This window comes from Contarinia nasturtii, unplaced genomic scaffold (assembly GCF_009176525.2).
Source record: "Contarinia nasturtii isolate CC-2019 unplaced genomic scaffold, AAFC_CNas_1.1 Cnas_scaffold_1037, whole genome shotgun sequence".
Lineage (NCBI taxonomy): Eukaryota > Metazoa > Arthropoda > Insecta > Diptera > Cecidomyiidae > Contarinia > Contarinia nasturtii.
Window position 1 is genome coordinate 1,901,573 of NW_022198383.1, and position 23,075 is coordinate 1,924,647.

Genomic DNA, 23,075 nt, shown 5'->3' on the forward strand with positions numbered 1-23,075 from the left:
TGAAATGACAGTATCAACAGGAAACAATCCTCTTGACCAATTCACTGAGATGGAGATCATGAGAATAAGCCAACGAACATGTTTTATAAACGTACTCTTTGTATGCTTCTTTTTTACAGCACACAATGGAACATATAAATATTTTAACCATGCACATACATAAATGGTATAGAATAAAGTATTACACGTGCTCTCTTCTTTGGCTTTAGAAGCAAATATAAAAGGAGACATACACACAGAGGGATTTAAAGTGTGAGAAAAACGAGGAAATCCCATGGAAACGATCGAAGAGAATGTTTTGGTTCCCAACTGCAAATAAAATCCATAGAATTTCAAATGAATCTTTTGCTCTTGTTCTCCTTTGTGACGGACCTATTTATGCAAAAAAGGATTACATTTTAATATTGAGAAATATTTGTGCCATCCCAACGATGATGACATATCATCCGAATGTGAATATTTCTTTTAACGAAATATGAATAAAAACTTAACCCTTAGCCCAGATTTGTTGTTTCTCTTTCATTGAGCTGCTTTTGTATTTGAATAATATTGATTCACGGATTTGAATCAATAAATTTCGTTTGACAAATTCACCGGTCGAAATTTATCGAAATTTATGCACATTTTTTTATTTACTTTTTGTTAACCATCAAATTTATATGTACATTTTTATTCAAGCATCGTTTATTGCTCAATGAACATTGCTCTTTTCGTGCGCAAGTTTCCACTCTAATTAATACTACCGCATGCCCATGGCTTTCATATCAATCGATAATGTATGCACTCACTGATTACAATCGTCAAGTTTTTTTTTTCGCTGACCAGTTAAAAAACGAAGATGTGCAATATACCATGTTTTTTAGCGCAATTGAAAGAGAGCATTCAAGTTGTATAATTTTCTTTTGATTGCATATTTTTGATAACATCATCCCGTTACTGTCGAATCCCACCGCTTTTCTTTGAATCTTTCAACGTCGAAATAAATGTATGCAATCTCCTCAAGATCATTTATAGATTAAAATAATGTTCATTTCTAATCTAGTAGTTCCTTTCAGATTTGAATATAATATTCATCAACGGGATTTGCAAAAAGCCTTCTGACAATTTATCTAGAGCCGGTATTTATCAAGTGAATTTACATGATAAATTTCAATTTGTTATCATTTTGTATATATCTGTATCCATAACTTACTTTGAAATTATAAAATAATTGGGGAAAATTGTGAATTCAAAATATGCGAATACCTACAACGTTTAGAATTCATTTAGGGAATGCTTTTACTTATATAGAATTTTCAAATTTAAATTCAAAAAGGTCCTTTTCATAACATGACATCGTATCTAATACAATTTCACCGAAGAGCTTATTCAACTTGTCAGGTGTCGCTTCTGAATACGTATTACTGCACAGTTTTCACCAATAGCTGTAATCACAAAAGTCGTCAGTAACTCTTTCATGCACTGGTTTCTCTACTGTAGCATCTTTGCTCGCAAAATTTCACATCAAGTAAGGCAATTGCTACTCCAAATGAATATTGGACTAGTTTATCTGCCAGTTGGATGTTGCAACATTGTCACACAAATTTCCTGCAATTTTCTCCTACTTTGTCCAATTATCCCTTTATGTTTTCGAATTTGTGTTTGAAAAAATTGCTCAAAGGATTTGTGATATTCATTATAGAAACGTTGACTTCGTCCTTTCTTTGAGTGAATTTGAAAAAGTTTAGTCTTCATTAAAACAAGATTAACTTACACAGTACGTTGCGTTTGATGCAATGTGACGTTTGCTGTTCGTTTTGAACAAAATTGTTTGTTTGTTTGTAGGTTGTGTACTTGAGAAAAAAGAGGGAGGGTCTTTAGCAACAAAAAATAAAATAAAGAATAAAATACCTCAAGCAATTAGAAATGTTTGGTCTAAGCCGCACATAAACACACACAATGTACCTACATTTTCTTTTGATTTTTATTTTGCTTTCAACGGATTGCATTCGGAAAAATCTACTTCACTGCATTGTGTGCTGCAGGATAAAAGGTTGCTTGCTTTTACGACATGACCCGAGTAAACAAAATGTGAATTTTACATCAAATGTATAAATACTGGTTTTTTACCTTGACTAAACTGACTTCAAATATTTTAACGACCTCTTTTTCTATCTCGAAACACCAAACAAGCGTACATTTTTTTGTTTTGTTCACAAAGAGCATTTTCCTTATACGCTTTAAACGTGTTTGTTTATGCGTTCCTTTAATTAGATTTCGTTTTTCCTCGTTAATAATGTTGGTTGCACTGATTCTAATTTGGAAAATAAATGCCATCAAACAGTAGTGTTTACTCGACCACTAAAGTGATGTTGTGTAATCAAAGCCAACCATTAATGAATATGTGTGCGTGTGTGTGTGTGCAATGTACATGGAATATTCACCGCATCAAATTACATTTATGTTATGTTCCAAAATAAATTTGCAAAATCCAATCGAAAATCGCATGATAATAAATGGATAAAATGAAAATTGAAAATCATGCATCGATGAATTCTATGCTGATGAGTGTTAAATGGCACGAATTTTGGGTCAATTATATATTGTAATTAAGTTATAATCAATGCATCTATTCAAAAAAATTAAATGGATATTTTGCAATAATTCGATGCAATTCCACTGAAATTCTATCAATAGAATTTCATTATTTTATATTAATTGTGTCGGAGTCGAAAAAAAAACAGTTCAATTATTAAACGGATCTATTTACACACGGGATTTGATGAACAGAATTCGCATCGCTGAGATAATCTGACATTTTCATTTCTATTTTAGTTACTCAACGATGTCAAAATGTTATGTGGGCGGTTTATTCGTTGAAAACAAATGATTGCTTTTTTATTCATTCTCCATTTGTCAGATTTTCTATACAAAACTCTTTCATTTCCCGCATCCATTGATGAATTCTCGTTGATTTTTCTTGATGCCTGCCAGGCGAACAATGTAACAATTCAACATCGGAATGAAAAGTTCTAGTCATTTCGGTGATCTTTTTTAAATGCGTAATGATGTTTGCTTTTTGTCAACGATAAAATGTTTTTATTCTGTTGATTTTCATTTCTTTCTCTTTTGTTTATTTGATAATATTCGAATTTTGATTTGTATGCGAGAAAGAAAGAGAGCTTGTTAAAAAGGGACGATGAGTTGCAGATTGAAATCGCGAAACTGCCCTAAGCTAATTTACTCCTTTGCTTTTCCTTTCTCCCTCTCTCTCTCGCTTGCTCTCTCTGTTTTTCTATTTCTTAAAATATAAAATATCAACGTTACTTTTATAATTGTTTGTTTTGTCGGAAGCAAAGTAAATATATATATGTTTATTTGTACACAACTCCGATCATTTTCCATGAATACATCTAATTCAAGAGAAACATGTTCATTCATATAAATTCACTAAATAAACATTCCATTCATGGTTCACATTTCTCTCAATATATCGATTTACGTCTCGAATGTTTTATGCCACTTCAATGAATATCAAAATAAAATCATTCCCTCCTCATATTTTCATTCCATTTTTTTTTTCTTCCGTTTCAGGTAAGTTCTGTTCTTTTATGGCAAAATTCATATGGGGTAAGAATTATCAAAGCATTAGATTTGAGCAGAAAAAAAGTCGGTTTAAAAAGCTTAATGCCATGTTCATTGAATGGCTTTAAATGTTGATACAAACACTCCGAGGAGTGTATTGTGTCTTTAACTGAGTCTCGCATACGAAAAAAGTGTGGTTTGTTTAATTGGCACTTTTTTGGAATAACCACTCCCATAATGACCAGAATCCATTGAAACATGTACACGATGGTCATCGCTCACATTTCATATCTCTGGGTAATTTGACACACCAAAATGACTCTTTTTGTCGAATGGAAGTAAATGATACATACAAGTTTTGGTGAATCAACACAAAAAAATACTACCCGAAGTAAACAAAACAGGTTTTTGCTACATAAAAACAAACTGGTGTTTGTTTATTCATGCTTGCCAAACGCAAGCGAACCGACCCATTCAAGTTATAGTTTTACATATAAAACAACATTACAATTTTTTTTATACACCTGAAAGTGGATGAAAAAATATTTCGGTAATAAATAGCAGCAGTATATATTGAAAAGAAAGGATAAAGGTAAAAAAATGCCTAGCTCATATTGATTCGCTTCACTTCAAATTGAATTGAAGTACATAATACATTTTTCACGTGAATTAATTTGACATGTTTTTTTTTCTTCATAAAAATTGAATTATGGGCAAAATGTGCTCCCGTCTATTGATGGTAATCAAAACCATAACTTTTTTTTTGAATCGCACTTTATGTCTGCTCTATTAAACTAATGCACGTTTCAAAGAGCATTTTTATTAAATTAATCAATTTTGTTTGCATTTTCAAATCGAATCATATCGCCGGATTTATTGCTCTGCTATGATTTATTCTCGAGGGTTTACATATTTCATACGAAATTTCTGTTTATATTACACAATGTTTGGTTTTAATTTTTGTTCAGGTAAAAAGACTTTTGAGTTATAAACAACGGAAAATCCATATCGCTTAATACTGATTTGTTCAAAAAGCACATAAACGAATGCATTTAAAGAGCCCACTTTTAAAATATTATTGATCTTCAATAAAAACAATGAATGCAATTAACTTTCAAGTGCTTAATTTTATCATTCCCGTGGAATATTTTTTTCTTTTTACCTGCCAATTTTATCAATGAGCCTTAATCAATTTTCCATTGTGTTGAAAAGCCTAACTGCACACTGAAAAGTACGATAATAACACTTAAAAAACCGTTTTAAATGAAGTAAAAGTCGGATTTCATGACCATTGTTATGATATCAACTTGAACGGCACAAAAACCAAAATGCGATTTTTATTCCTTTCCGCAACCACAAGACATTCTCAATGTAACATGTCACACGTCAACAATGTAACATGTTTGCTGTTCAAGGTAACAAGTGTTTTGAGCGCTTTTGTGCAACAAGTTTCAATGCTTTCGACTTCATAAAAGCTTTTATATGTGGAGCGTCTTTACAAGTTCGTTCTACATTTCAAAGCTTTTCTTCGAAAGCTTTTTATGCGGAAAATTCACAGCTTCGATACTGACGGAAAATTCATGCTGCTAACAAACGACAGATGGTCTTTTTCATCGTTTTCATTTGAAAAATAAATCAAATAACATTTGAATGTTATGCATTGTACGAGAGTGTAGAGCACTCAAACATATTTAACGAAAGAGTTTTTGCATACGAAAAATAATCAATATAGAATTACATGCACACATGAGGGGTTGTCATAGCAATCGCATACAGTAAATTAGTTTATATGCATCGAAATTGCATGCAGTAAATTTGAATATGTGATATGGATTTTCGTACATCACCTGTTGAAAATAGGCAATCAAATTGCAACGGAATATATATGCAGTAATTTTTTTTTTTTTTCAATATTGCAAATCCTAATTTGATTTGATTTCAGTTAACATTCGACATTTCGAGGAAAAATGAATATTCTACGAATCAAATGAATGTTTTATTGCGAAATCGAAACTGATTATTATTTACAACATGTCGATGTGCAATATCTCTCATCGTGATGATGGAATTTCAAGTGAAAAATAAATTGATGAAAAAATGCGTCTAACGAATCACTGGGTTTTGAACCGGTTTTTTATGTTGTTTGAAACAGACAAAGTTTGTATGTAGAGAAAAAAATTGTGTCTGAAAGTTCAACACAAAAATAAGGCAATTTTCAACAAATCAATTTCGAAACCGTCCAAGTTTATTAATGGAAACATTTTCGAAAAGTAGCGAAAAAAAACGGCACTCGTGAAACAATCGAGAAACACTGAAAATGATTTATAATTTTATGGAATTTCGATTGATTTTTTATTCCATCAAAGGTTTAGATTGATTTAAAAACAAAATTCCATTAGACCTTACTTACGTACCTGTCAGTCCGTTGTCTGTCTGTTTTTGCACAACTTATTTGGAATTTTCGAAATAATTCCAGCCTTTTTTTGTTAATATTTGGAGCAATGTATGTAAAAAAGGGAAGAAGAAATGCGAAGAGCAATAGAAAACTATATGGATCCAGCAAGACATGATTTTCAGTCGCTAAATTACTGAAAGAAGTACACAAAACTCATTTATATGCATATAGAAGTTCAATTCGATCTGGATCCACTTTATGCGCCGATATATGCATATGAGGCATATCATAAATTTTGTCGTTTATTCTCGATTTACAGCGTAAATAAAAATGACAGTATTGCTATTTTTATGTGGATTTGCATGTGGGAACAAGAGTACGTAATGCTTCGATTTAATTTAATTCATCTGAATTTTATACCCTTATACGATTTGATGGATGCACTATTGCACTTGCTTTTCATAGTGACAGATTATAACGAAATATTCGGATGATGGGAGCGAGTAAAATTAAAAGTTGACGATCAACAATAATAATGAAACGGAAGACATAATTTATTTGATTCGAAATTGGCATCATAATCCATTTTTATAAAATAAAAGTATCGATCGACAGAGGGTTTTAAATTGAGACATCCGCCCGCGTATCATGCTATTGTCTGAAATAAAAACTTTCACCTCCATCAGAGAAATGTGCTCTATTCAATAATTACTAATACAACGTCAGCATGGCAGATTGTATCCATGCGCTTCATTCTCTTTTTTCCCGTTTTTTGTCTCTCTTATGTTGCTTGTATTTCGCTGAAGTTTGCCGAGCGCGTTGCTCACTGAATATCATTTTGTTTCATCGTTTGTAGTGCAATAAGGATACATGCTAAAAATTCATAATCCACGATACAAAATTGTATTTTCATCGTATGCGGTGTGAACGCTCGATAACTTAATTTTCTGTTGTGGATGATTTACAAAAGCTGGTCTCATTCAATCTCACTCCCCATGAACTTTCATTTAGCATTTTGGTTTTTCTTCTCTTCATCAAATTGCATGATTAACGTCAATGCATCCACGTCAAATAAATTGCGCCGTAGCTGCACACTCGAACACCGTCATCCGCGATGAACATGCCAGCGATAAAGAAGACAACGGTAAAGTACGGTAGAATCACTTGTTTCTGCCATAGAGCTAAAAAAGCACTATTTTTACCCGAAAAAAACTTTACGGTTTAATCATTGAGCGCACTTTTTCTACCGGCGATGCATACAATTTTCCACCCATAAAATCTCACTCCGTCGAACGAGCAAAAACTGTGTTGACAATTCATGTTTTATTTAACACTTGATCAAATTTCTACTGAGGAAGAAAAAAAAAGCACTTGCTTATCAAAGTTTTCGTTTTTATAACTTTGCACCGGTTGATGTGCATTCAAACATGGTCTTCAATCAAAAAAGTGTTGTGTAGAACCGTGTCTGTCGTAGTCACGTGCAGCAGCGAACGTTTTTCTCATTATGGAGAAAACTTGTTTGCATAGTGATTACAATATAGTATCTGTCAAAGAGATATGATATCGACGGGTAAAAAGACTGAAACAAACACGTGGTTTTATGATTAATAAATTATGACTGAATGAACATTGGTCACATTTGTGGGAATATCAAACGATTCAATCGAATTGGTTGTAAATAATTTCATTTCAATTTAACCGTAACTAAAGAGATGACATAAAGTTCGTAAATATATGTAAATTATATTGAATTACCAATTATATAGTCGTGTCCAGTGGAATCAATTTTAAAAAGACCACAGAAGAGCCAACGCAATGACCAATTGCAAACGAATACCGATTTCGTTTATTTTATAAATTGAATGTTTCAGCATCTGTCAATCCGGGGGTAATTAATGTTAAACATGATATTTAATTAAATTTACGTAACATAACAATCATTTCCACGCAACTTTGTTCAAAAAATTGCCTTGATGATTTGAATACAATATAATGGTTGCAAAACCCGTGTGCAAAAGGAAGTGACCTGCCGTTTTGAGACACATTAAAATCCCAAATCACCGAAAAGTTGGTTCCGTAATTTTTTGCCCAACTTTTTAACAACGCGATTTTGAGGTAAAGAAGGCGAAATGGAGCCCCCATTTTCATCGTGCCATGTAGTATCCGATGGCATACTTAAATTTTCGAATTCCATCCAAAATAAGGCTTTGACCTAAAAGGGGCCGTTTTCGAAAATTGGAAAACGTCGATTTTCAGCACAATAGTGGGCTCTATAACCATGAGGATGTCCCACCCCACTCTCTGACCATCAGAATATTTCATCTATGCCGACTCTTATGTAGTACTGAGATTTTCGATATTTCTAAATTTTGATGGAAACTTTCCATTTCCAAAAAAAGTTCTTTTTACGTGAACCCAAAATCAATGAATTTAGTTAATAGTGCGTTAGTCAAATTTTTTCCACTCGGGAATGCCTAACATAACACATTATCCTATTGAAAATGAGAGAAAATTAAAACCTATATCAAATTTGGTTTTATTCAAGAGCACGAAAAATAAAGTAAGACTCGTGAATGCACGTAGTTCGTAGATAAGTCCCTTTTCACTCTTTTTTTAATTAAAAAATATTTAAAAAAACACTTGGACCAACTATTATTCTATGTTATCTAATTTGAAAACGTCTGTTATAAAGCGAGAATAGAATTTAACATAAAAAATATAGCAAACAATACATTTTGGACATTGTCATCCAGATATTTCAGCTCACTTCTATTGTTTTCTATTGTTTTCGCCCCGTTTCAGCGACTGACGTCAGCAAAAAATAAAGTTGAAATGTCTGGATGACAATACCCAAATATATTGTCTGAAATATAGCCCCTATTATGTATAGGGATACAAATGTTTTTATTGAAAAACCCAAAAGAATTATCACACAATTACCGTCAGTAATAGAGCTCTCGGCCTGTTGATTGTAATCATTTACCAATAATTTGCAAATAAAAAAAATATTCTAGAATCTGCGAATCTGTGAAAAATGAGACACTTTAATTCGAAAAACTTTGAACGTTCAAAAATCATTTAATATGAAATACCTTTTAAGAAATCGTTTTCTTTGATAGCTTGTGATTATGAAGCATTTAAGTACCACTAAATAGCAACGATAATAAAGTGTTTTCATTTCATCGTGCTGATTAAAATGCATAGCACGTCCAGCGCAAATTGCTTTCTCGTGTAAACTCTTACATTTACCACCTCTCATAGCAAAAGTAGTCCAGAGAAAAAGTGACGCTCTGATTGGTAATTTTCCATTTTGAGGTGATTTCTTCGTGTAACATTTTTTTGAGAAATCCGACGCGACACTCAGATGAATTATATTATTTAGAATACTCAAATGTGGTAAAAAAAAAATCCTTTAACAATTTCATTTTTCATCTGCGCTGGTGTCCTTCATGTAAATAGCTTCAGAATGGTTGGCAAGGAAAATCAGCGTATGATTTATTGCAATGTTGACAAATAGTCGTTTTGTGTGTGTGGTTAATTCAAATCACTATAATCCGTCAAAATTATCGACGAAATTATATTTCAAAAGCATTTATCTTCAAGTCATGAGAAAAAATGGTGACTAAAAGTAGCTTATCTCGTTTCATGCAACATTATCACAATAAGAAATCGTTCGTTGGAACATGAGACAAGAAATAAAAGCAATTGATCATGAGATGTGCGCATTAATACTTTGCGAAAAAGTTACTTAAATTGAATTTTTTGTGTCATCGTCCATGTGAGTTTTTATCGGAATGACGTTGATGTACATTGTACAGACATATAGGATGACGTCAATTCAATTTTTGTTTCAGTTTTTTGCATTGAATCGACATGAATTCGGTTGAATTGAATGAAAATATATCGCAAAATGGTAAAATTCGCATCGCATTCACACGATAAAGCTAATTATCAGCAGAAACATTTATTGCATACGATACAAAAACAAAAATCAATTTTTAATTGAAATTATGAATCAGCGTACTACCCCTTTTTGTCATTGAACTCAATAAAAAGTTGTAAATTACAACTGTGGGCTGTGTGCGTGCGTGGATTCCATTGAATTTAATGACGAATTTCGTAGTATAAATTGAATATCAAACAAAAGCGCCTCACACACCAGACAACAATTGTTTGCACGAAGCTTGAAATTCATTCAAACATTTATGCATTAAATTGGGTTTTCCAAAATGAAATCATGGAAAAGTGTTCACTAGAATACTGATTCCATTCGAAATTTTAACTCGTCTCTGGTGTTTGAAAAAGGTTGACATTGGCTCTTTTATATGAATTCCATTCGAATAAATTGAGATGCTTCATCAAAAGAAACCAAACATGTGGCGTGATTGAATTAGAAATTTGCGCGTTTTGCTACGATTCAAAATCGAGGACAACGAGCGCCTCAAATCGATAAACTCATACGGTAATTGATTGAACGGGGATGTTTTATGGCTATTTTCTCGAACATACCGGCTATTATCCAACCAATATAAAAATTGAGTTCAAAGTTAAAATCTATTGTTATATGCTTATCATGGTCATGAAAAAACATTGGCGCTATTGTCCGACTGAAACGGTATGAAAAATACGCGCGCGAAATTAGAAAAAAAATTGCTACGTGCGAATACATAAAAGCATTCTGATGGAAGTTGATCATCGACCCTCAATTAGTTAATTCACATTGACCACCGCATCAATTCCGCATCGATCATACGATCGGCCTTGGAATCACTGAGCTGAGAAACTTTAACCCCAGCCAATTGATTAACGCACGTATTTTTACACTGATATGGAATTATAAAACGTAAAACACTGGCACCCATACGCTCAAAATAGCTTATGTAATTTTCAATATTCTTAGAGTTCTCTAATGGCAAACATCTATAATAGGGAGATAGAACTCAAAAGGAATTTTCTTTATCTCAAATGTTGAAGAAAAAACCATTCGATTTTCACCTAAAAAAGATGACTAAAAAACGTGTCTAAATATATCAAATTTGTTTATACTATTATTTTATTATCAAATACAATGAATCCATTTTTGTATATGATATGCACATATGAAATGATATATAAAACAGTCGAATGTTTGGTTTAACGGTTTGTTTGGCGAATAGGTCAGTTACTCGAATGAATAAATGGATAAATCTATTTCATATTGTCCAATTACATAATTGATGTGTGTGTGAACCACCATAATTTATTAGGTAAAATTAGAACGATACTAGAAATATTAGGAGAAATTAGAATCGTGTTGAACAGGAATTGAAAGCAACTGGAATTCACGAAAAAATCATCTGTCTGCAATTATTTCTCGTTTTTTATTTTTTATTTTCATAAATTTATAAATTAGGTGTGGATAATTGGATTTTATATTTATTTCCGTTGTGAGATTAAATTCAGTGCACCTTTTACAATGGGAAGAGCAAATATGAATTGTCATTTTGTTTGAAAAAGTTCCCAACTAAAAATATTAGAAGAAATGAGAGGCGCATTAGTGCAAATTAGATAAATATTGAACTATTATTTCAATATTGGACCAAAATAGTTAGTACTAGAAGTGCGGTGGTTTCCCCCTTGATTATACTCGGTTTAACTATGCAATGAACAGTTCACGTGCTAGAGAGAACAAACCCATAAATCTAACTTCAACTCACCAGCAGCATCAGAGAACTAATCGATAAATGATATTTATTAATTTGCGAAGGAAAATTTATGTTGTTTGGAAAGTTGTCAATTTTTGTGAGATATTACTTGAGATGAAAACTTTGCCTCTTTTTTTGATTTTTTCTAAAGAACATTTCACGAACATGCCATAAACATTTGCTTAATGGTTTGTTTGATGTTGTGTGTGTGTTCAGCATTTGCTCTTTAAAGTTCAAGCAACTGAAAATGTAAAAATAACCATATGATGACTTCCATATGTGAACTCAGTCAAAAATCGATTTGAGTATACGAAGTAAAACGGTTTTTCAATCTCTTTTATGAGATTTCAAATTAATGTGCGCAATAATCAATTTCCGATTGAATGAACGTGTATTGGCTGTATAAAAGATAACCATTAAAAGATTTTTATCTCGATGTCATCAACAAATATTGTCAGAATGCTATCGCAACTATAAAATTTCAACGATGCATCACTTGTGCACGACTGTGACATTTTATGAAGCATAAGTAATTCAAGCACGCAGTTTGACGACTTTGTTTTTGCCTAAATTATGAAGCATTTAGCATCATGTAGATTGTTTACGCAAGCAATATTTTGTTCACATGAATAAACGATGCAATTGAATGAATGTCTTACAAAGCATTTTGAATCTTTGATGCCGTTGTGAATGGTTGTTTACGAAACTTTTCTTTAATTACAGCCAATGGAAGTCGTCCTTGGAACGATTTCACGTTTGGCGTCAATAAAAATTGGTTCGTAAAGAATGACGTCTTGATGGGCGTCTGGGAATTACATGTTCATAGTATGAACTTCATACATGGTTGGTCCCATTTTCGTTTCTTTTTTATTCCAAGAAAAACTGCGTCTTCTAAATCTTTCGCCACACCTTTCACTCTCTCCCTCTCTCGTTCTCTCTCTATAGACTTCTGCTTCTAGACCTGTTCACGCTCACTCTTTTTTCCAATCTCAAAATATGTGCATTGTGACGTTGTGTTGACATTTTATATGTGTGCATGAATCGAAGCGTGTCCACTTTTTGTAATGTCATTTGATTTACAATTTTCGTGTATGAGAACAAGGTGTCAACTGTCAAGGTCCCTTATATCCCTAGTTTTTTTTTTTTTGTTATTTGAATTTTTTAGTCGTCTGCCATGAATGATAAATGATGTTAATTGAATTCAGCAAACCATTTCTTTTTTGTATTGAACGAATTGCGGAATGACGAATTTTTTTCTCTCGTTTCTTCAAATCACTAGAGTTTATTGTGATTGCCACTGCATTATGTGCTCTTGTCAACAGAGAAACCACCGACCAGTAAAAAAGAGACATGCCTATATTAACATGGCAATAAATGTGTTCACATTCCCCAAAAAAACACCGATGTTTACAACAATTCCATAGAAAAAAATATAAGCAGTTCATCTCAATCCTCATAAATGCGTTTAAATTCTTCCTTTTGCATGCCCATTATAAAAACTGTTGACAGAAACGTGACTTGCAATATTATGTTAACGTTGAAATGACGAAAAATATTTAACGAAAATGGATTCAAAACAGAAAATGGAAAAATCCAAACAAAAAAAAATGAAATGCTGTCTTTTCATAATAACAATTGAATGAGCCGAAAGTTGGTAGTTTGGTTTGAAGCCAGAAAAGTGATAATTGACCGTTTGGGTTCGTTTTTTTATGTTGGCAAACTTGGTCTTACGTAAGAATTATGATTTTCTTCTTTGTTATCCGTGTGATAAAGCGAAAATAATACGCCCTTATAAAAGCTCAAACAATCGAGTGAAAGAACTGCAAAATGAAATTACATAACAGTTACGCGGTCACAATGCAATTGTGAATCATTTTGGAAAATCGAAAAGAGTTTTTTGTTATGGCAGCAAAAAAAAGCTGCACTGAGTCGTGAAGCGAACATATTATACGGTGGCTTAACATTGTCGTCCGGTATGAAATTAATTGCGTATGGTTGCGGTTAATAAGCTCATTGATTGTTCATACACCGTTTTCGAAACTAATATGACTGAATCTCATCAACTACTTAATCTGTGGATTAGATGAAAGTAATGTGCGTTAATACGTACACAAGCAATGTAATTAATTTTGAAATAATTGCTTTTGATGTAAATTCACGCACACGCTGTGCAATATGCTCAAAGTGACAATTTAAATGGGTATAAATGTTTCTGGAATTAGATTTGACGGGGGCGCACTTCTAATTGGACATCAATGACCATTCAAATGTGATTAAATGTATGCGATAATTGTCTTAAAGGAACGTGCTCATTCTTTCGCCCAGTCGCTTTGCTCAATTCTTCCAGCCGTTAACTAATTCATATATTACGATGAAATTAATCCTATTCTCTTATCTCTCTCTTTCCAGGTAAGTTCACAATTGTGATTTGTAATCTATGTGCATCGGTGTGCATGTGTGTGGTCTGGGCTAGGCCGAGCCGGACTCAAACAGGTAATCAACACATCGACATATATATATCTTCGAAAATCACATTATCTCACATGAGTTGAGTGTGTATAGACAAACATTGCCAACGAAATAATAAATATAAATGTTTGGCACAAATTTTGTGCATAATACACTATATATTACAATTTGCTTATGAATTAGACAAATCGAAAACCTAATTCGAACATACACGCATTAGCCATAAATCAGGAACGAAGAGATTGCATTCAGTAGCGCGTTTAACGATCTTATCGACAACGTCGTAGTAGTATTATATTTATGTAACATACATTCGAATCGGAAGCACATACAGCCGCCGCTACTTGACAACGGAACAATGGTGCTATGTCATTTACATGCAAACGGAGTCGAACCAAATTGTATAGTAACACCGATTTGCATATACGTTACTGCTTTCCTGGGCCACCTTTATCGATCCAATTTTTGCGGCGTAACGAATATTCCATCATATCTGATTTGCAATTTCTTTTTCTATTTTGAAATTGTTTTTTTTTTTTTTGTTAACGAAGTTTGTTACGTATATCCGATCGATACCGATTATCCATAAATCTTGGTAACCACAGAAAAATGTCATGTTCGTGCGATTCGAGCATAAACATTTTCACATGAATACCGAACGTCAAAAGAATCAGTGAATTAAATCCAGATTGAATCTCTCAATCGTTTTAAAGGATTTTCGTTTAATTCGAAGCGCGTGTGTATGGTCAGGTGTTTTTTTATTGTTTGTGAATAGATTTGGTTCTGTTGTGAGTTTGTGCGCTTGAATGCACCTTGACCTTCTGCAATGCGTAATTTTTATTGACGATTGACCGTACAAAATGCCATCCACTTTAGCACTCTATCAATCCATGAATTAGCCTTATATTTTACGTCGAATAACACACATTTCGATGCAAACTGCATTTGCCGACGGTTATTGTGCATTTCAAAGCCGATTTGAATAATAAATGACTCGATTCATAGAGATATTTTTCGGTATGTGAAATGCAAAATAGAGGAAATTGAACATCATTTTCAATTTATATTAAGCATCGACCCATGCGATTGACCTGAATATCCGTGTGAATATAAACGATTCCATTCATGCATACAGACAGAGCACATTGAGAATGACCCATTGGCTCCTCCACTCAACTATTAATAATTTTCCAGCAAATATTTCAAGAAATTGTCGCACAAAACGCCAGCAGTGCGGCGATGTGGTCAACAGTTTAATAGCCCAGATGGGAAGAGGATAGTGAAAAGAAGTTGAAATGCGATTGGAGATGATCGAAAGAGTAAATAAGAACTACTTGACCACAAAAGTGACATAATAACGTGTTGCTCACTCAACCGAAAGCAACCCTGACTTGCGTCATATGGGCTTCTGTGTTATTGTGCCGAACTCCGCTCAACGTGGCGCCATCTCTTTACACGAAGTTGAAGTAATAAAAGTTTTTGTGTATTTCTTAAGTTTGAGAGAAATCGCATATTCACATACATATTTAGTTGCGTTGAATTGTAATTTAATAACTGGTAATAAAAAATGTCAACGAAATCAAAGAGAAGAATTATAGAAGTCACAACAGTTATTATATACATATTTATGGTTTACTGCCGCCAATCTACGTCATATGAAACGCCTTTTTATTCGGTCTTCTCTTCATTACAAAAAAATTAAATAAAAATATACACACAGCGTAGAGCAATATTTCTTTCGACTTGAAATTTCGTAGCATTTAAAATTTGATTGCAAATTTCACTTAAAATTAATCGAGCACACTTAGCAATTTTTTTGATGAAAAAAATTTAATTTAATATGAAATCTCAAAACATAGCATCATACAAAATGACAATTTGTTTACATGCTCATCGTTGACAGCCGGTATATGCGATGACATAAACCAAAGTGAAATGCCCATGTATTTTTGCGAATAACATTGCTCTCATTGAATCACATGTTCAAAATTCTTAACGTTGATTCGTTCGCTTATGCGCACTGTGTATGTATGTAGAGACGCTCAATGTGAGCGATCAATATTGTTCAAATACATGTGCACTTCATTTCGGTTTTTGTCATTCTAATGCTGTTCGTGTAGAAAAAAGTTCGTGTGAGTGACAACATTGATTGTTGTCATTCCACTGTTTTCTCTCTCTTTGTTTTTAGTTTATTTTATTTTATTCTATTGTATTTTAAATTCAATATCATTTTAAAAATTATTTATTACTTAAATGTTTTTAAAAAAAAAAATGAACAATTTATTAAATTACAATTCAACGCAATTCAATGTGCGGTTTATCTCAAACTTGAGAAATACACAAAAAAATCTATTACTTAGACTTCGTGTAAAGAGATGGCGCCAGTAGTAGAGCTTTTGTCAAAAAGTCAAATGTAAGTAGGAGTTGACCGAAAGCCCTTTAAATGGCATCGTCAACACGTTTAAATTCTATCAATTCGATTCTATTTTGTGTGTATGCGTGTCCATTACCACCAAAGTATCTGTGCATTCCTCCGTATTTCCGTGTACAATAATAAAGCATGTCCATAAAATTGTTGTTCGGGCAATGCGTTCGCCGGAAATGAAAGTGATTTGATCAAAGTGTCAGTGGGAAATTCGTGCAACGGATATCATTCTGTAAATGGACCATGGAACCATAATTCGACCCCATAAAAAATAACGATAAAAACAAACAACAACGAGAGTGGAGAATAACCTGAAAATTGCAGTTCTAAAACTAAAATCACAGCCATTTTAACTATAAAAAAACTACTCTACTCTGTCGCGTTTGATTTGCATGTGCGAAAAAAACACATTGTATACTGTATTCCTGTGCTATAATGAAGACATAAAAAAACTCAATTTATTTTAACAGTCGTTCATAATTTCTCATTTAGATGTATCTCCGGAGAAATGAGGTGGTTGTCTATTTCGTGCAAGTGAATGTTGAATTGGCGTCGCTAATGTATTGAAGAAATTCACCGTTTGCATTCAAAAGCACGCGTAAATGAATATCATTAATTTCACACTTATTTTCATTTTCTTCGAATCGCGCCAGAATAAGCGTTTTGATGCAAACTTAGGTATGGAACACCTGATGTGTGTGTGTGTGTGTGTGTGTGCGTACTTGGGTCAATGTCGATGAGAAAAATAACCTTTTGCATTCAATTTATACGATAAACGTCTCGTAGACAAGCTAACAATTTTACCATGCTCAAACGAACCATTCATACGGATAGGAATGAACGAGATTGAGAAAACATGAAAAATGATGCAACACACACAAACTCGAAACCACAATTCGACTCGCCAGAAATATACAAAGCCAAAGTGTGAGAAATAAAGAAGCATTAGGATTTTTTTTCGCTCGACGAATAAGAAGATTAGATCGACAGGGAGCGAAAGCGACGGGCGAAGAGATTTTTAAACCTCAAATAACATTGGCCGTGCCAACCAAGTGAACGACTTCATAGCAACCATTTATTTTCAACACAATTTTTGCACATTTTAACAACAGAGCGAAAAATGTGCTTCTTTTTTGTATTAATACTTTAACTACACGAAATGACGAAATGTGGCTACTTCTCGATTCGACAGTATTTTAAGCATATTGATTTACACGTGTCGCATACATCATTTCAAATACTTTATTAAACGTATAAATACATAAATTAAAATCTCAAATAAATTTTAATAGAAATGTACTTCGCAACACCTATACAAAAGAAGATCCTTGTAAATTGAATTAACACATGAACGCTTCAATGGAATGCATTTTTCAATTCTGAAAAGAGCATAATTGAGTGAAAAGAACGTAAAAGCTCCCTTTTTCGAAGAAATCAATGTTCTTTTACTTGGAAATAAGAAATATTCATCATTTATTCTACTTTACTGAGAAATATTTTCAAGATTCCAAAAGAATTTATAGTATTTTTGAAAGAAAAAAAGAGTCGAAAAAGCAAGTACATGAAGCAAAGCTATTTTCAATATATTTTCTTGTCAGTCGTCGATTTTATGCAATTTTGGAACTAGTGAATCCCGATACTTCAACAGCGATTGAGAGTAATGATGTGAATACGTTTCGCTGTAGAATGAACAAATTATGCAGTATTTCATGTTCTTACCTTACAATGTGTGTATTTCATCAAATGAATGAAACTCAAGAAAAGAAAGGAATGTAAAAAGAGGACGTTAAAACCGGCATAGTTCTGTCAATCTTCTTACATTATTTGTCTTCGTTACTATCAAATTCTGTGTGAATCTCTATTATGTAAGAGAATATTCAACAAGACAATTTCAATCAGTCGTTTCTTTGCATAAGTGAATCGCATCTCTGTGAATTGCATAAAAGAAGCAGCTTCTCAGAAGTTTTGTGTAAATTTTTACATTGCAAATGCGATGCTGTAGCGATGAAATTGTCTCTTTCGTTCACTTCGTGCGCTGTTGTAGAATAAATGGAATTTTCAAAGATCACATCACTCTAAAAAATAAAAGTGAGCACGTTTCTGCTTAAGTTTGCGTATATTCAAATGAGCTGCATCAAAATGTATTTTTCTAATGTATGTTATTTTCTTGCCAGAGAGAAAAAACACGCACAGTAAAGAGTTATTATTTACAACATCAATTCGATGATCATCAAAAAGTGTGTCATATTGGAATTTTGATGTCATTTACAATATAGTATAAACCATCTGTCGATCATGTGTTTGTTTATGTGCCAAGAAAGCAATCAGTGTGAAACATTTAAACGTTTCATGTGTGTTTTGAATCACTTTCAAATTGTATATGTATATCGCTATTTCACGTCTCTATTGAACTGTTTTCGTAAAAACCACAAGATTCATTGGCTCATTTTACATATTTGTTATGGGGCATCACGTCAAAATCTAAAGAAATATTTGAGTCAACAAAATGCTTTTTAAATGCCAACCACAAGCAACATCGGGGTATTTTGGCTAAATATAAATCGATTTACAAATTATCGAACGCCGACAAATATTTACAGAACATTAATGAGAACATTTTTAAAATGTACATGAAAACGTCGCCGGCACCGTGTGTGCGCAATAAATTTGTTTTTTTTTTTTCAGTAAACAGATCTGGTTTGAATTCTTTTTGGTCACATCACCACCTTTTCTTAAATATTTTATACACAAAACAAAAACAATCAATCACAATTTAAGGCATATTAAAAGCAATGATGTGTTGGCATTGTTAAATTTATTGTCGAACAAAATCGAAGCTAAAAAAAAAACTATGAGATGCATTTTGAAGAGTTAATTCCGATGCTAAACCGCCCATTCGCTCATAAAACCAACAATAGGGAATTAATTGGGTTGTATAAATCAAATGACGAGTTGTCTGAAGATTTTGACGCTCATTCGATGTACTTTCACATATTGAACAATATTTGAGGTGCGCCGTCAAATCTCTATACTCTTTATAATCGAGCGAGACGATCGGCTTATGAACGTCGCCGTTGTCAAAATTGTGTGGGTTGATAAAAATGATTGTCGGTAACCATGTATAGTCATGCCATACATTTGTTTTTGTTTATTGTCAATGCATTTACAGTTTACACACACATTCATTGGCAATGAACCGTTGCCATAAATATGAAAGTGTATACCAAAGACTGAAGTTCAACCGAATTCACACTAACCGCAACAAACATCGTTGCGATTTATTTCACGTGGTCGTTTTTCGTCTTCTCGCAAATTGTTTTATGACATTGTAACGAAAAATTCCGGGCATTACTGTGGTTATCGCATTTTTTTTAATGGAATTTTTACTTTTTTTCTTGCGTCAAATATATTGCCCAGTATTATATTCTACATTCTATAAATGTTTTACTCGATACTTTCAAAGTCATTTGTTTGCGATACTTAAATTTAACAAAAAAAAGAACTCCAAATTGTTGAAGTAAAGAACCGACACGAAAACCTGGAAATTTCACTGGCGATTGGTTTAACCAACTTGGTTATAGAAGGGCTAAAACTCACTCATAAAACTTGAATAATCATTGTTTCGCTGCAATCGTTTGCAAATGAGCGTATCAAATTTTTTACATGCACTCTTTCAAATATTGAATGAGAAATGTTGTCGTTTCATCAATGACAAGTGTACGTTGTTCTTGCAAATAAATTGGCCGCAAAAAAAAATATCAGTTCGTTTAATGTTTTTCCTTTTTTTGTTTAGAGTTCAAAGATAAATAGCCAGCGGTGTGGTAACCAACAAGTATCAAACAAAACAAGGCGAATGGGTTAGATTTTTTTTCATTCACAAAATTAGTTGTTTTGAGTTTCTGATTACAAACCAAGTTACAAAAGAATCAACATGCAAAAAAGGGAAAGAGAATCAGCGTTGAACACAATATTGACATGGAAAATAATGTTGAGACTGTGGAGAGAGGAAAAAAACAGCTGTCTTTTACCGTATATGTATATATTGACCCATTACTACTCACCATTTCACTGCGATGCGAATACATTTCATCCGAAAAATGAAAACATTTGAAAAACAAGCAAAGTGAATAAATTGTCCGAATGCTTGCTGCTACAGATATTACATTTCATAAAAGTTGATCAAACTGCATCTAATTTTGTGTGCCGTTTTACAATCGAGATAGTGCGAGCGAGACGAAATTAAAAAGCGAGAGAAAGAGAGGGTGAGGTACGGTTGGGTGAGCTCATAAAGAAAGAAAACGCACAGCAGCAAGCTTATTTCATTATTCAATGATTAACGCAGTGTTCATATACTCGACAGCTTTTGCATTTTACCAAATCAAACAAGTTCCGAAAAAAATATGAAAGATATTTCGTTCCATTGATGCTGACGCTGCTGCAAGCACATTCAATGTTTACTTATTCTCGGTTTTATGTTATCAAAACGGCTAAGGTGGGGGGAGGGCTGAAAACGAGAAAGATGGGGTATTGGCTGCATTTGAAATGTATACTTTTCAACTTTATTAATTCATATGTATATGATTTCATTTCTATTTTTGCAAAACTTTACCATATAAACATGGCATCAAATCAAAGATTGAGTGGTGAAAGGTAAGCAATTTTTGATGAACTGATTGAAACATTCGTCCAAGTTTCCATTTGAAAATTGCATTAGAAAAAGTTCGAGAGCGCGTTGGAACAACAATGTAACATACTGTTTTTGTGTAACGAACCAAAGTCCCTTCAAAAGTGGAAGTTCATATGCATTTTACATTGTAATCGACTTTACATTCGATTCTAAAAAGAAAACGTTTTTTTTTCGTTCTTTTTCTTTGACAAAGTTTATCCGTTCGTGCAACATGAAATAAGAGTTTTTGGTTTTTGCATTGCATGTTGATTGTTTGATATTTCTTTTGCCACTCAATTTTCCCGCTTAAAATTACCATCAAATCCAGATGAAACACGAAAAAAGCGGTAAGCGCATAATCCAACGGTTCGACATTTTAAAGAGAAAAGTTTTCATTCTTTATGTTACTGTTACAACGATGCATTTCAGCTGCAAGTTTTGGTGTGTTTTTTTTCTCTCACTTGCATCTAAGAGCTTATACTTTTTCCACACATTATTGGCACAATTTTTCTCATTCAAGCGACCACTTTCTCTTCTCGTCTCTGCAGAGTGTGTGTTACATTTTATTCAGGCGAATCGATTGTTGTGCGCCTTGTGTTTGATGCGCGCGTTTCACAATGTTGTTGTTTTCTTTTTGTTTATGGATTTCATGCTGTGTGCGCCTCCAACAGTAATCGGAAGCGGCATTTGCGTTGCGACTGAACGTGTGCCGCGTACAATACACAGTTGCGCCGCCAACCAGCGACACCGAATTATCACACACGAAAAGTCTCTTTCTCGATGTATGTGTTCATAACTATGCAGCCCGACAAATTCGGTATGTTTGCGTGAATCATGTTCGCCATTCAGTCTTAAATGTTACGTTCTTGTGTACACCACGTGCACGGTCTCATCGATAAATATATCCACAATTCATTCATAGATAAATATTGAGTTTACAGTTCAGTTTTTTGTTGTGTGTTTCTTTTTTTCATTGTCGTCGGTCTCTATCTCTCTATAAGCTATTCAAATTGTTGTTGTTGAATGTTCAACGGATATTCAAGATTATCCAGTTAAACAGCCTCAACAATAGCTACAGTTTCATATTATTATATTTTGAAATTCAAGTGGAAAAATTTCATACGCACTGCATCTGTGCAGAAAAGCAAGTGCAGTAAAAAAAAGAAAAAATATTGGTGAATTTTAATCGGAAGCAAAAGTGATTCGAAACCGTGAAGTTTCATGTGAAGTGTGAGGAAATTGAATTTTTTTCTGCAGAAAAAAAAAGAGAAATTCTTTTTCGAAAAAAGGCAGTACGGTGGAGGAGGACCGTACACTTTTTTGGTCAAAAATTCAAGTTTCAGGTTAATAATTTTTTTAAACGAAGTTCTTTTTGCTCCATTTTTTTCACTTTGTTCTCAACGTTTTCATTCTCGTATTTCTCTGTGCCATCTGAAATTGGTGTGTATGAATTTAAAATTGGTTTTCTCGACAAAATGTTTTTCACACGTTCGAAGTTTCGCCGAAGAGATCCGAAAAAACCGAAAATTAATCCAACCATTGTTGTTTGCTCCGACGATCTTTTATTATTGGATTTGGTTGAACAGTTTATTGGTGTTTGTTGTTGTTCAGTGTTAACACTAGCATACGAAGATGCGAATGTTGTGATAACAACAAATCAAAAAACCCTGCCGATTGATTCGAAAAAGAGCGAAAAACATTGCACGCAAAAACAAACCGAGAGAAAAACAAAACGCGTGAAAAGTGATTGATGGAAAAGGGTAAATTGGAAATGTTTTTTTTTTCTGTTTTGAAAGCGACGTTCATCGGTTAGACTGATAAGAAATCCCGGGGGTCATACAAGACGGAATGTGTAAACTGATGAAAGCTTGA

At 33.2% G+C, this 23,075-nt stretch overlaps 1 protein-coding gene across 6 annotated transcripts in view; it reads left to right on the forward strand.

The window, feature by feature from the left end:
* Nucleotides 1-23,075, forward strand: part of LOC116344200 (cAMP-specific 3',5'-cyclic phosphodiesterase) — a 142,305-nt gene that overhangs the window by 17,653 nt on the left and 101,577 nt on the right. For 2 of the 6 annotated variants that reach the window (XM_031772634.1, XM_031772635.1), the window contains exon 1: nucleotides 22,195-22,546. The exons of 1 other annotated variant lie outside the window; for it this stretch is intronic. The gene's annotated coding sequence lies outside the window, so the exon portion shown is untranslated. Of the gene's footprint in view, nucleotides 1-22,178; nucleotides 22,547-23,075 lie in introns of those variants that run through there. 3 more of the 6 variants (XM_031772636.1, XM_031772637.1, XM_031772639.1) reach the window with 3 other exon arrangements.